Raw genomic sequence first — 12289 nt, 5'->3', positions numbered from 1 at the left:
GTTTTCATTTTGTTTAGTTCCTTTACTGAGTTTTGTTCTATTCTTTCACTTGGGACATATTTCTTTGTCTCCTCATTTTGACCATCTCCCTGTATTTGTTTCTGTGTATTTTGCAGAGTTGCAATGTCTCCCAGGCTTGATAGAGTGGTTTTACATAGTAGGTGCCCTGTTGAGTTCAGAGGCACAGTCTCCCTGGTGTGCCCTCCAGGTAGGCTGTGTGCACCCTCCTGTTGTAGTAGAGTCTCAAGGGCTTTTGGCACATCAATGAGAGGGCTTGATCCCAAGATCAGCTGTGGGAATTGGCTGTGACCACAGCAAAAGATCTGCTGTGCAGGGGCCAACCTATAGAGCAGGAGTTGCTTCATCCAGGCTCTGGTGAGTACTGCCTCTGAGTCTACTCGTTAAATGTGTCACTCATGAAGTTGTGGCACATCAGCATGGTGTGAAGCTGTATACAAGCTGGACACTGGCTCTGGAGCCTCCTGGAGGTGCAGGCCAAAATCAGCCACCATCTGTGCCCTTCCCAGGGCCTCCCAATATCAGCTACAAAGTGATCTGCAGATGGCTGCTACTTGTGCTGGTTTGGAGGTGCCTGGGAGAGGCCAAGCTGTGAACCAAGACTCATCACCAGTGCCAGGCCTGAGGCCCCTTGAAAAGAGGTACAGGGTATGCCAAGGCCAGATGCTTCTTGTTTGTGATTTGTGAACAATTGAGATATTTTAGAAAAGTTCGCAGCATGAGCCAGGATAGGTCATTGGTACAGAAAAGCCCCTGGAAACACCTTGGGTGGGGCAGGTCTCAGGGAATCTCCAGGGTATGGGCAAACAGTGTTAGTCAGGTTGATGGAGACTCAGATATAGTGCTTACTTGCTGGCTCTGTGGCAGGGGTGAGGGCTCAGCAAAGGAACCATGTCCTCTGGGAGAAAGCTGCCCCTCCAGCCCTCATCCCATGTACCTGGCCTTTCAAGCTGCTGTCCCAGTGCTGGAGCTCAGAGCAAGTGAGTCTGAGTAAGTTTGTGCACAGGCCCTTTTAAGAGGAACGCCTGGGACTCCAGCAGCCCTTTGTCTCCCTCAGCCTCAATCCCCACTGGTTCTCACAGCCAAAAGTTATGGGGACTCCTTTTTGCGGCACTGGAACCATGGCCTGTGGATTTTGGCTTTGGCTTGTTCCCCTGGCTCCGCAGCCGAGATATCCCTCCCAGTTTTTAACGGCTGTACATGGGTGTGGGACCAGCCCATTCTGTGTCTCTGTCCCCCACCCCCTACCGTTCTTGACATTGCTTCTTCTTTAAATTCTTAGTTATTGAACTTCTGTTCAGCTAAACTTCATGTGATTCTGAATGATGGTTATTCTTTAGTTTAGTTGTAATTTTGATGTGGTTGTGGAAGGATGTGAGTACTGCACTTACCTAATCCACCATCTTGACCAGAAGTCACCCAAGGTTTGGATCAATGGATAGAGCGTCGGCCTGTGGACTGAAGGGTCCCAGGTTCAATTCAGGTCAAGGGTGAATACTTGGGTTTCAGGCTTAATCCCCAGTAGGGGTCATGCAAAAGGCAGCCGATCAATGATTCTCTCTCATCATTGATATTTCTCTCTTCCTCTTCCTTCCTCTCTGAAATCAATAAAAAAATATATTTTTTTAAAAATTCAGAGAACTTCTTACAGATGCAGCAGTGGTCTTCTTTGGGGCTCTGTGAAGACCCTAAAGTCTTAGGCTTATGTTGGTATGCTTCTGCAATTTTTTTTTTTTTTGGGGGGGGGGGCGTGAGTGTTTTTGATTTTCCTGTGTTTTGCAAAGGGATCTGCCTTCCAAAAAAGATGTGCTCCTCTAAGAAGTATTTTTCAAGGATTAGGGTTCACAAGCTTTGAAGTCAGTCCCAGTTCTGATGCCAACTAACAGGGAGTGGCTGGCCCTGAGCCTGTTTCTGCTGAGAGCTATAAATCATAAAGGGTTAAGCGTTTTCAGCCTTAAATGCACATTTCAATCACCCAGGGAACTTTTAAAAAATATCTAAGCAGATTCTTTTATTTATTTATTTATTTATTTTATTTATTTATTTTTTTAATAAGTTTTTATTGTTTATATTATTACAAATGTTCCTCCCCCCCCCCACCATTGCTCTCCTCCACCAGGTTCCCACCCCACCCTCTGCCCTTTCCTCTCTCCCCATTGTCCTCATCCATAGGTGCACAGTTTATGTTCAGTCTCTTCCCACGCCCCCTTCTCCCCTTTTCCCCAAGAATCGTCAGTTCACTCCCCTTCCATACCTCTGATTCTATTATATTCAATAGTTAATATTGTTCATCAGATTTTTTTAATTTCCTTGGTTTTTAGATTCACTTGTTGATAGTTACGTATTTGTTGTTCATAATTTTTATCTTTGTTTACTTTCTCTTCTGAAAGAACCCCCTTCAGCAATTCATATAATTCTGGTTTGGCGGTGATGAACTCCTTTAGCTTTTTTTTTATTAGTGAAGCTCTTTATCTGGCCTTCGATTCTGAGTGATAGCTTTGCTGGGTAGATTATTTTTGGCTGTAGGTTCTTGCTATTCATCACCTTGAATATTTCTTGCCATTCCCTTCTGGCCTGCATGGTTTCTGTTGAGAAGTCAGCTGACAATCGTATAGGTGCTCCTTTATAGATTACTACCTTCTTTGCTCTTGCTTCTTTTAATATTCTCTCTTTGTCTTTTGCTCTTGGAATTTTAATAATGATGTGTCTCGGTGTGGTCCTCTTTGGATTCCTTTTGTTTGGAGTTCTGTGCGCTTCCTGGACTTGTAAGTCTAATTCTTTCACCAGGTGGGGGAAGTTTTCTGTCACTATTTCTTTCAGTACGTTTTCGATATCTTGCTCTCTCTCATCTTCTGGGACCCCAATAATTCTGATGTTGGTTCGCTTGAAGTTGTCCCAGAGGTTTCTTACATTATCTTCAATTTTCTGGATTCTCTTGCCTTCTAGCTTCTGTGGAGGAGTGTCTTCTGGCTCTTTATGTTCCAAATCTTTGACTTGATTCTTGTGATCTTCCCTTCTGTTTTTAGGACTCTGTAAAATATTTTTTATTTCAGACAATGTATTCTTTATTTCTTGTTGATCCCTTATCATTTCTCGATGACTCCTTATTAATTCTAGTTGATCTCTTTTCATATCCTCATAGGCCTTATCCATCTTTTCTAGGAAATTCTTGAAAAACCTTATAAGTGTAGATTTGAACTCTATATCCAGACGCTTTTTGTCCTCCATTTCTTTCGTTTGTGATCTATTTTGTTGTCGCATTTCACAGTTACAGATGGGATGGGGTTTCAGGGTGGAGCCTGCAGCTTTGGCTTCCGTCAGCCCCGCCCTATTTGGGTCCTTCAGTGCTCGCTGCCGGCGCCTCTGAGAGAAAGGTGCCCTCGATTTTCGCCTGCTGCCAAACAGTCTATGCTCTCCCACAATGAGCCCGGTATTGGGGTTCAGTTCAGTTGGAAGTGGAGTTGGAGGTGGCGTTCAGAGCAGTCTGGAGCCCCAGTCTCCTTCCCGTCAGGGCAATCCCGCAGCACAGCCGACTGTCCCTTCTCTGTGCGCAGTGTGCGCACCGCCGGGACCTCCTTTTGCCACTTCCCCAGGGTTCCGCCCTACAGCCCGGCTCCCTATGGCTGAGCCTGAGTCCCCGGGGTCTGGCTTAAAACTGGGGATCAGAGCAGTCGGGGGCCCAGCACAGTCGGAGTTTTATCTCCTTTCCGCTAGGGAACGCCCGCAAGGCACTCGGCCTCCCTCCTCTCCGGCTCTGTCCTCTCCGCGCTCCGCATCTCCGTACCTTGGCTTTTCCAGCTCCTCCGCACCTCCTTCTGGTTTTCTCCTCGCTTCTCACTGTAGAATTTCCAGTCAGTCAACCTTCCTGTAGTTCTGGGCAATGTCCGTTTTATATTTTAGTTGTATTTTATTGAAATTGTTGTGTGCGACTGCGGCTAGGTGTTCACCTGGGCGCAGCCATCTTGGATCTCCTCTAAGCAGATTCTTATTCAATTGGTCTGGGTTACCCAGGCAGGGAAATGGTATTTTTACAAGCTCCCTCGGGGGATGTATGGTATAGTCAAGAGTGAGGATGGGGTAATCTCTGTGCTCTCCTGAAGAGCTGGGCTGGAGCTCAGGTGTCTGCTCCACATTCCACAGTGCACCATGTGGCCGCTCCAACTTTCAGACCCAAGGCCAGGAAAGACCAGAGCAGACAGCACTATAGAGAAACCACTGGCTAAGTCTCTTATTTTAAAGTGTCAGGCCCACTGGGGAGCAATGTGTTCCAGGCACACAGCGAGGCAGAGCAAGCAGGTGTCCAAGCGTCCAGCCCCTGGCCCTGTGCTAATGCCACACAGTGCAGGAAGAAACCGGCGTAATTACTGGAGAGCAAAATAGCACTTTGCTCGAAGTTTCCCTCACGGGCTAGTTTTGGAGTTCAGTAAATACCTATTCATCCCCTCTGCACTTACTGGTAATAACTATGTGTTATCTCTGTTACCCAGAGAAGCAGGTTATTGTTATCCACAGATGAAGAAAGTACAGGTGGAAAGGTTGCGACTTGCCCCCCGTCACACAGCACAATAACAGCAGAGGCTGCATCATGGAAACAGAAGCCCTAGTTTTCCTGGAGGAAAATTTCTTCCTTTTCATCATGACTTAGCTGCTCAGAAACAACGGGTTCAGATGCAGTGAGCTCCACGGAAACAGAGGCACAGCTCTCTGACAGGCTCCTATCCTCTCAACCGGGAAGAAGAGACAGCCCAGTCTAGGCAATGCTTCTCTAGTGGGGAAGCTCTGTGGTTCTGCTTCTGACACCTCACTATCTCCTCGATGTTTACCTAGTCCTTTGGAGATAGGCTGGTAAGCCAGGACAAGTAGGATAAGGAAACCGAGACAGATAGCTGAACAAATTGGCTGAGCAATTTACAACCGGGTCTTGACCTTACAGAAGGTCACCTCCCTAGAGATAACATCTAGGCCTCAGCTCCCACCCAGAAAAGCAGCAAACCAGGTGGACAACACCAGGACCAGCTGCAATGACTAACGGCCTCCTGCCCGAGCACTAACCAGTCTGTAGAGACCAGGGCCCTGAAAGAACACACCTGGAAAACAGATGAATATTCTGCTGAAATCCTCCTCTGAAACCTCCCTTAAGTTTCCTGCCTGCAAAAGACAGATACAGAGATAGCAAAGCAACAAGCAGACTGCCAAATTACAGTGGGGAGGGGAAGGAGATCTGGGGAGATAATAGATCAACCGAAGGACTTGTATACATGCATATAAGTACAACCAATGGACACAAAACTCTGGGGAGGGAGGGTATGTATGGGAGGGGGGAGGAATGGTAAGATATGTACACAGATAATAATTTAATTAAAATAAATAAATAAATAAATAAATATTCAATCAGTCAAAAGATTAAAAAAAAAAAAAAAGTTTCCTGCCTGCAAGAGGAAGACAAAAGCCTCAAGACAAAGGACCCAGGGTGCTTGCTCCCTCTGGGGAGCAGCTTATGCATTCTCTTTCCCTCTTCTTCTCTCTCTAGGTCACCCACAGGCATGCATCTCCTAAACTCTAAGAGTCCCCACAAGACTTGTAACCAGGGGAGCCATGGGCAGTGGCAGCTCGTCCAAGGCAAACCCCCTGAACCTGTCCCCAGAGCCCCCTTTTCTTTGAATTAGTTCCCAGAGAACTAAGGCAGAGCCACGTCAGCCTTTCTTGCTTTACTGTCCCCGGTTTTAATAAATGTACTCTCAAAACCACCTTGCCGTACCGTGAAAGCTTTTCTGTACAAAAGTACCCAAGCACTACCGGCTGGTCCTAGGCAGACCCACTTAGACCCTGTCCAGTAAAACTTTCACCTCTTATCCCATTGGTTTTCTCTGCCCTTTTGTTCAGGCATGAGCTATCTCAGCTGTCCCTAGCTGTACCATTCCATCCGGAAAGGCAAAACAGCAGGAAAGCTCCCACCAGGGGGTGGAGGAGGTGATGAGAAGGAAAATATTGGGCTTGCAGTTGTCCTGTGGGCCAGTAGAACAGCTGCAAACACGCATGAAAACATCAGGTGCCAAAGTGGAAACTCCTGCTGGCTCCTCCAGAGTGTTGCGTATCACCACACACACATATTTATGGCTTTGTTTACAAAGAGTGAGAAGACTGTTTTCATCCAATTCCACTATGTCATGTCAATGTTACTTTGCTCAGCAGAGAATCCTGTCTGAAACCCTGCTATTGTTCCTCTGCCCCTGCCCACTCAACTCTGAAGTCGTTAGCAGCCACAGGATCTGTGCTACCCATAGACATGCAGCAAGCAAAGGGTTTGTCCAGCCGGGCAAAGTGGCTTTGTGTGGCTTTGCTTTGAAGGTCTTCGCTGATATTTCCCTTTCAGGAAGCTATAAACTCTCCACCCAAGAAGGTGATTTGGGCTGATGAAAAACCCGATAGACTAAGAACACCATGTGTAGACAGATCCCTTGCTTGGAATAGCCAAGACAGTGGACCACCTCTGCCAGGCTCAGGCCTCTGCCAGTTGCCTGCTCTTTAGCATTCTGTCAGTACGGCTCCAATCTGGCTTCAACTGACCTCGGTCACGCCAGGGATGGCAGCCAGCCTCCAAGGGGGCTTCCTCATCTAATTCCAGGGCCCTAAATTCTAATTCCCCTGTACCTTCTAGATCTACCCTTCCTTTCACTTCCCTGATCCCAACCTCCCTTTGTTCCTTTTTGGTCTGCCTACTTCTTTCTCTATTTTGCTGGCAAATCTTCATCCTTAACCCATTTTTACCCCAAATGTCTTTCAAGAATCAGGGTTTTTTGTGTGTGTGTGTGTTTTTTTTTCTTTCTGATCAAGGAGAATTGGGCTGTCTTTGGAAGGAATGAACTTCCTGTCCCTGTAGGTGCTAGAAGACAGCAGGGATGGTGTGAGAGAGATTCCAGCGGAGGTTTCTGAGGCACTGCTCAACAATGTAAATCTGTAATAACTGAATGACTTAAACACCAAAATAACGTTAAGAATGTTTGGAACAAGGACTACTATAATTCAAAAATTCACACTCATCATAGTCAAATCTGGACAGCGTCTTTGAAATCATCTACAAATATTACCATTTGAAAATTTCATCTCCCTACACAGGTGACTCCCATTCTTTTCTCGTGACTAGATCAATCTTCCAAGAACCAGTCCCAAGTTCCCTCCAGGAACCCATACATCTGCCCCTGGATGGATCCCATGCCTCTCAAACTCACACTGGCTAAATCAGATGCCCTCTTTTCTCCTCCAAATATCCTCATCCTCTGACTTCCTTATTTCAGGTAAGCACACTATCCTCTGTTTGGGTCTCCAAGAAAAAACTTTGAAATCATTCTTGGCTCTTTCCCTTGTTCCAAATCTATATTTTATTAAATTCCAAGACTTACCTATTCTTTCTTCTGAATGTCCCTCTCATTCTTCCCCTCTGTATTAGTCAGGATTCTCCAGAGAAACAGAAACAGGTGGGAACGGTGGCAGGGATGGAGGCTATGCATGGACTAAGCAACAGTGCTGATCTGGCTATGACCACTGCTGAGTGCTCCATCTGCCAGCAGCAGAGACCAACATTGAGCTCCCTATGTGATTCTAGGGTGATTTGCTAGTTACCTGTGGCAAACTGATTACATTGGACCATTTCCATTGCGGGAGGGTGAGAACTTAGCTCTTGCTGGAATAGCCACTTAGTCAGAATATGGTTTTGCCTTCCTGGCACACAATGATTCTGCCAAAACTACCAAATGTGGACTTACAGAATACTTTATACACCATTACAGTATCCCATGAAGCACTGCCTCTGACCCCAAAGAACTCACTTTATAGCCAATGAAGTGCAGCAATGACTATATGTTCATGGAATTCACTGGTCTTACCATGTTTCTCATCATCCTGAATCAGATGGCTTGACAGAATGGTAGAATGGCCTTTTGAAGACTCAGTTATAGCACCAGCTATATGGCAATATCTCATGGGGCTGGGACAGTGTCCTCTAAGATACTGTGAATTCTCTAAATCAGAATCCAATATGTGGTACTGTTTCTGCCATAGCCAGGATTCATGGGTTCAGGAATTAATGGGTGGAAATGATTCAACCGCAAAAGCTCTGCTTTCTTTTCTTGTGACCCTAGGCCAGGGGTCGGCAACCTTTAAGACATAAAGAGCCACTTGGACCTGTTTTCGAAGGAAAAAAAAAGCCTGGGAGCCGCAAAACCATTGCGATATTTAAAACAAATATAACACTGCATATATTGTTTCTTACCTTAATGCTATATACCGGATCGTGCAGTTAGCTGTCAATCTGAAGAAAAAAAAGGATTTTTTCATTTAACAATGTAAAATATATTTTTGTAAATTAATAGCTAATTAAAATATTTAATTTACCTGGTTAATGGGATTTTTGCTCCTGAACCTCAGTGCACAGTGTCTGCACATCAGGGCTGTAAGATGTTACCTTCATTTTCACACAGGCTTGCAAGTTGTCATCTGTGAGGCATGATCGATGTTTGTTTTTAATATAGTTCATGTTGGAGAAGACCTGCTCACATACATATGTGGAGCCGAAGATAGACAGGACACCAAATGCATACTTTTTCATGTTTATATAAGTGTTGGGGATGGCATTCCATGTTTCGAATACAAGTTTGTCCTGTTTGGGAAGGTTTTCAATATCACTCCATTTATGATTCTGAGCCAGAATGGCCTTCTGACAGGCAACATCCTCAAGAGTAGTGGCCAAGCATTTGAACTTGGACACCCATATATCTTTGTCGGCTATATCGGCCAGTTCCATCTCAAGATCAGGTAGACTTACACCTGCAAATGCATTTATATTCAATAGGGATGGATCAATCGCCAGGGGAGTGACAGGGAAGGATAATGTGTTTTTTTCCTCTCTGAACTCACAGAATCGTTTCCCAAACGAACTTTGCATTGTGGTGATTGCAGACTTCGAATATTCCAAATTTATCGTATCATTACTTTGTTTGAACTCTCTCAAAGAGGGAAAGTGAGACAGTGTACCTCTCTGTAAATCTTTGACAAACACTGTCAACTTGCACTCAAATACCAAAACGTCCTCCAGCATGTGCAGGGCTGTGCTTCCTTTCCCCTGAAGGGTTGTATTTAGTGTGTTTAGATGTGCTGTCATGTCTACCATAAATGTAATTTTTCCAGCCACTCTGGTTGTTCCAGCTTAGGAAAGGTGAGCTCTTTGCTGGACAGGAAAGTTTTTACTTCTTCCAAAGATGCGACAAAGCGTTTTAGCACCTCGCCTCTGGACAGCCACTGGACCTTGTTGTGGAGCAGGAGGTCAGAATATATGCTTTCCACTCACTGTACAGGCCCGACTCCCAGTGACAGTCACACTGCAAGCCCTCTTTCTCTTTCTCCAGTCCTCTCTGTCCTCTTCTTTTTCCTTCTCCCTTTTTTCTCTTTATTGCTTTTTTATTATTATTATTTTTCAGTGTCCCCTCTGTCAGCACCTCTCTTTCCCCTCGCAGCAGTCTCCTCCACCCCAGCTCAGAGGTGCACGCTCAGCGTGTCCTCAGTGACATCACACGCTGTGATGTGAGAGAGGAGGCTGGGCCAGGACAGGGACACTGTGGTTGCCTAGCGAAGCTAAGTCATGGCAACCTGCCACACAGAGCACCGGAGGCGGCGGAGGTAAGTGATACAGCTCCCCGCCCCCACCTCCTCCCCCCACCTGCTATCTGCCGGCTGGGAGCCACAGCAAAGCTTCAAAAGAGCCGCATGAGCCGCAGGTTGCCGACACCTGCCCTAGGCTCTGCTGCTCTAAAGATCTTAGTTCCTAAGAGAGGAATGCTCCCATCAGAAAGCACAATGATCTCATTGAGCTGGAGGTTAAGGCCGACACCCAGATACTTTGGAGTCCACATGCCTCTTTATTAACAGACAAAGAGGGGCTACTGTCTTGGCTAAAGGATGTGAACATTTCTAAAGAAACTTGATACATTAAGGCACACTTTCCATTAGTTTTTCTAAAAAAAGAATAAGCATATGTGTATATATTACATTTAACTGAATCATTCCCAAAGTTCTGAGATAGGTATTTGAGGGATGTGATGGTCTTTTTTTTTTTTTTTTTTTTTTTTTTTTTTTTTTAATAAGGTGTCAAATTAGCTAGACTACAAATTACTCAATTAAACACTGTGAAAGTACGTTATAGATATGATTAAAGTCCTTACTGGGTTGGCTTTAAGTAAGGGAGATTATCCTAGGTAATCAGTTGTTTCAATCGGTTAGGGGTGTCGAACTCAGTCAGAGAAGGGGCCAAAATCTAAAATCCAGCCTGAATCGTGGGCCGAATTGTTTACTGAACAGTCATAAACTGTCATTGTGATGGAAACGCAGCTGAGTGCAGTGATGACAGCGCGGTGCGGGCCACATTGCAAGGCCTGGTGGGACGGATTTGGCCCGCGGGCCTTGTGTTTGACACATGTGGACCGTTAGAAGGTCTAGGAGCAGAGCTGAGGCTTCCCTGAAGAAGAAGAAATCCACCGAGAGTTCCAGCCTACCTCTCCTGATGGTCTGCCCTGTGGAGCTGAGACTTTCCTAGCCGATCCCCACAATTCTGTAAGCCAATTCCTTGCAATGATGATTCTCTTAATATACTAATACATATCTCCTACTTGCTCTTCTCTAGTTGAATCCTGACTGATTAGAAACTCCTCTCTACAAAGATCCTCCAATATCTCACCTTCCCATCCAATAGAGCAGTGTTTCCCAAAGTGTGGTACGCCGTATTCCCAGGGGTATGGGAAGAGTTTGGTGGGTGTACGTGTTGCACCGGAGTTTGGTGGGGATATGCACTGCACTGTGCTTAGCTGCGCCTAATTCTATGTTCTCATGAGTACGAGGGGTACTCAGCATTACGAAAATTATAGAAGGGGTACACATATGTCAAAAGTTTGGGAAACACTGCTAGAGGAACCCAGGAATTAGGCAGGAGCATATGGGCATAATTTTCTCAAGTTAATGGAAGAGAACATTGTAACAAAAACTTAGGGTTGAGAAGGCAGAGGGATTTATGTTTCTCTACAAAGGAAAGATTAAAATTATTTTGATATAAGAAATAGGAAGGCCGGGACCGGTTTGGCTCAATGGATAGAGCGTCGGCTTGGGGACTGAAGGGTCCCGGGTTCGATTCTGGTCAAGGGCATGTACCTTGGTTGCGGGCATATCCCCAGTGGGGGGTGTGCAAGAGGCAGCTGATCGATGACTCTCTCTCATCGATGTTTCTGACTCTCTATCTCTCTCCCTTCCTCTCTGTATAAAATCAATAAAATATATTTTTAAAAAAAATAGGAAGAACTTATGTAGACCCATTACAGGTTAACTAGTCCCTTTTTCTTTCTGTTTTTAAAAACTTATATATATATATATATATATATATATATATATATATATATATATATATATTAATATATCCTATCTAATAAAAAGGGAATATGCAAACTGACCATCATGCCATCACAAAGATGGCAGTGCCCCTCAGCCCCGCTGGAGTCCCTGAGTCCTTTTAGCCCCGCTGGGGTGGGGGTGGGGGGAGGTGGCAGGCGCACAGTGCAGCTGGACCTGCCCTCAGGTGGGTCTGGCTGCTCTTTGCACCTGCTGCTGGAGTCCCACATTCCTTTCAGCCCAGCTTGGGAAGGCAGGGGGGAGGGTGGCAGGCACACAGTGCAGCCAGGCCCACTCTCAGTCCCCAGCTGCCCAGGGCTGGCCCAAGGTGCAGGTAAGCTTTGGATGGCAACTGCCCAGTCAACACTTGAGGCACAGGCAAGCTTCAGATGGTAACTGCCCAGCCGCCCAGGGCAACCTGAGGCTCAGGTAACCAGGGCGGGCCAAGGCTTGTGCTCTCGGCAATAGCAGCAGCAGAGGTGTGATGGGGCATTGCCTTCCCCTGATTGCTGGGTTGCCTCCCACCCCTGAGGGCTCCTGGATTGTGAGAGGGGGCAAGCCGGGCTGTGGGACACCCCTCTTCAGTGCATGAATTTTTATGCACTGGGCCTCTAGTTGACATATATTAGTAATATTGTATAAACGTAAGGTATACAAGATGCTAATTTGATACACTTCTATATTGCAGCATGATTACCACCCAGTGTTAATTAATACCTCTATCACATCACATAATTATTTTTTGTGTGGACAGGATAATTTTTGTGTGTATGTGGTGGGAACAATGAAGATCTGGTTTCTTAGCATCTTTGAAGGTTACAATACAGTATTGTTGACTATAATC

This window comes from Pipistrellus kuhlii, unplaced genomic scaffold, assembly GCF_014108245.1.
Source record: "Pipistrellus kuhlii isolate mPipKuh1 unplaced genomic scaffold, mPipKuh1.p scaffold_m20_p_2, whole genome shotgun sequence".
Taxonomy (NCBI): Eukaryota; Metazoa; Chordata; class Mammalia; order Chiroptera; family Vespertilionidae; genus Pipistrellus; species Pipistrellus kuhlii.
Note: the sequence above shows the minus strand (reverse complement) of the source record.